This window comes from Salvia miltiorrhiza, chromosome 8, assembly GCF_028751815.1.
Source record: "Salvia miltiorrhiza cultivar Shanhuang (shh) chromosome 8, IMPLAD_Smil_shh, whole genome shotgun sequence".
Lineage (NCBI taxonomy): Eukaryota > Viridiplantae > Streptophyta > Magnoliopsida > Lamiales > Lamiaceae > Salvia > Salvia miltiorrhiza.
In genome coordinates, this window is record NC_080394.1 from 3,582,144 (window position 1) to 3,585,789 (window position 3,646).

Genomic DNA, 3,646 nt, shown 5'->3' on the forward strand with positions numbered 1-3,646 from the left:
CCTCGAGGATATTCCATGTTGGTCGAAACCTGTGTCGTCCGTAATAATTCATTGTGATAGTCAAGCTGCTATCGGACGAGCACAAAACCATTTGTATAACGGTAAGTCGAGACATATTCGTCGACGTCATAATACCGTGAGACATTTGATCACTAGTGGAGTTATCTCAATTGATTATATAAGATCAATTGATAACATAGCGGATCCCTTGACAAAAAGTATCCATCGAGATCAGATGTATAAACTGTTAGGGGGAATGGGTTTGAAGTCCACAAATTAAGGATAATCATAGTGGCAACCCAACCATGATGACTGGAGGATCCCAAGAACTTGGTTCAATGGGACAACTAAGCTATGAAAATCCGTGTGTTGAACACTCGAATTGCCTATTCCTTGTAGAACAGTGAGTGTTCGGAAACCTGCACGTGGTGAGGTTAAGTCTTTGACTTTTAATGACTCTAGAACTCCTCGAAGAGGACAAGTATAGCAGGATACTTGAGTTAAGAGTCACCTATGTAAGTGTGAAGTGGGGCCGCTTCGATTGAAACACTTATGAATCCAAAGAGGTGTTCCAAGGCCAGTAATGGACACAAACGTGAGAACGAATAAGGATTGAAGCAATATTGTGTCAATATTATTGACTCAGTATACACCGAGGAGGACTAGTTCAAGGAACCATATCCACTAGGCCGCCGGTATACTCGATAATATTGACTATGGCAGGTTCAAAGCCACAAGCTACCTCTCCAAATGCAATGTTGTATCTTAAGAGGACTGAGCTAAGTGTTTGTATACTTTCGCATACTGTTTTCTCACTCATGTGGGGGATTGTTGGAAATATGGTTTTAATGCCATATCTGGAAATTATTATTTAATTAAATATTTATTATTTAATTAAAATAATGATTGGATGTTAATCTACATCTCGAGTAGATCAACGTGATATACTTGAAGTCTCAAAACCGATTTCCGATGAGTGAGATATTGTATGTCAAAGTTTGGATGTTGAAGAGGGAAAATAAATGCTATCCCACATTGGAAAACATAGAGATGTTTTTCATGTATAAGAATAGCAAAGCACATGGAGTTAATAAATTGACTTGTGGGCTTGCTAGTGGGCTTGATCTAAGTACTAGCCTCGCGCGCACACACACACGCGCGCCGCCGCCGACGATCGATCGGACGAACGGCCGACGACGTCGCCGCCGCCGCCGGGCGGGTCGGGTCGGGTACGGGCCGCGGCCAAGGACTTGGATCTTGGATCTTGGTGCTTTGGGGTGGTGTTTGGGGCCCAAACTATTTTTTGGACCAACTCCATTGGGCTTTTATTTTTTGGCCCAACAGAATTATTTTCTTGGCCCAACTGAATTAATTCCCAAGCCCACAGCAACAGTCACAGCAGCAGAACAAGTCACAGCAGCAGCAGAAGCACGCCAGCTTCGACTTCTGCATGGCGTCTTCAATTTTGCAACTAAGTTTCTTCAATGGCTGCTGCCACCGGCCACATCTTCAACCTTCCAGCCGTCGGAGTGGAATTCAATGTATTGAATTCATACTTACCACATGTCTATAAATAGGCTTGTGGAGAGCATGCAGAAACGACCAACGAAGAACACCAACAAATTTCTGCATTCTGCCATTTACACTCTCACACTCTCTGCAAACACTTGTGCTCAGTTCTTGATCCTATTAAGTTCGCCGGAGCTCGCCGGATTGTGGTGCTACATCCGACGAGACGTAGTCGTTTTACCTTTGGGGAAGATACGCCAAACCGAAGAGCACTACCGGGGCGATAATCTTCTTGCGGGAAGAGATTCATCTCGACTCGACTTTGTTTATACGTATAATTTATTTATACAGTGTATTTCAGTTGTATTGAATTATTTGAGTTGTAATTTCTCAAATTATTTACTTTGTAATATTTTCAATTATTTTGAGTTGTAATTTCTCAAAATAAATATTTTGTAATATCTCGATCGTGTACCCGGTTCTAACATGTACTACATGATTTCATTCATATTAGATTAGTTCAAATGAATTCAGCCTTTAAATTATGAAGATCTACATTGAATTCAATACTTTGTTGAATTGAATTCGTGATCCATGACTTGAATCTCATGTAGGTTCCGAAAATTTCATTTTTCTTATTCATCATTTTTTTATAGTATTAAATTCATAGTGTTTCAACAAAACGTATTTTATAGAGTTGACTTGTACTATATATAACTCAACCCCTACTTAAAATATAATCGATCTCTTAAATTTTAATTCCGATTCATATTAAATATGTAAGTATATATATCAAATTAAAGTAAGAGTAAAAAAAGAAAAAAATATATATATAAGAGTACACTACACAGTACTAGCGTACTGGATAGGACATAGTTGGAGTGATAATAACCATATATTTCATCACCATATGTAGTTTATTTAGGTATAACTTTATTATCATGAAATAATAATAACGAGTACTAATAGTAGGTTTGATGAGAGATGATTGATGGAAGAAAGTGATAGCACCATCTCAACACATGCATTTATATTCACGTGACAAATTATTATGCATCGCCTACACAAATTAATTTCGATATGGTAAATTTCTCAAGCTCCCAAATTCTTGCCTCAGTATATTCTGTCTAATTTATAGGAATACTTTCCATATAGTGAGGGTTACATTAAAACCCTAATTCAATCAAGAAAAATGACAAGTTTAATTTATTTAGGGTTAATTATAATTTATAGCCTTAACTTTCAGTAAATTTCAATTTATAGCCTCAATTTTAATTTATTTTTTATATAGCCTGGACTTAATTTGAGAAATTATTTAATTATAACCACAATCACATCAAATTATGACATTAGCTCTTCTTTATCGAAATTACATATGAAATGATGACAGATTGCCACGAAATCAGATCGCAATGTATTTTACACAAAATGAGATTTTCAACGATAGGTAGCTCATCGTCATCGAACTAGTACCGGTGAATTCGGAATCGCGCGCGTGAAAGTTGGCATCGTTGCACTAACTTTTTGGCGCGATTCCGACTACACCGATGGTCCGATGACGTCGTGCTACCTACCGTTGAAAATCTCTTTTTGTGTAGAATACGTTAGACGCTTATTTCGTGGCAATCGATCATCATTTTAACTGTAGATGCCTATGTAAGCCCAAATTTTGTTGGGTAAGTCAAGACAAATCTGACCATACCGTGGAACTTTATGTCCTTTTACACAATAATGTATATAAGCATGCTGCTGCAATTTACTCCCTCCGTTTTTTTTTAAGTGTCCTATTGAGCTAAATTTATTGTTCCTTTTTAAGTGTCCTATTTCAAAATTTGAGAATAAAAAATGACAAACTTCCTACTTTACCCTTTTTCTTTAATATCTTCCAAATTCTTCATGCTTCGTAATAATTAGATACATGTATCTAAAAGAATGGATTAGTTCATGTATTTTAGGAAAACATATTCGAAATCTTCCAAATTCTTTTCTTTATTAAATTATTTCTACATGTATTGTTAGTTATAGTTTCCAAACACTTGCAATCCTATTTAAGATAAGTTAGTTCTTATCCACCTGCACATTTTGTTAAAAAAAAGTATGAGTACGAAGCAAGAAATTTCAGGCGACAATCAAGAAA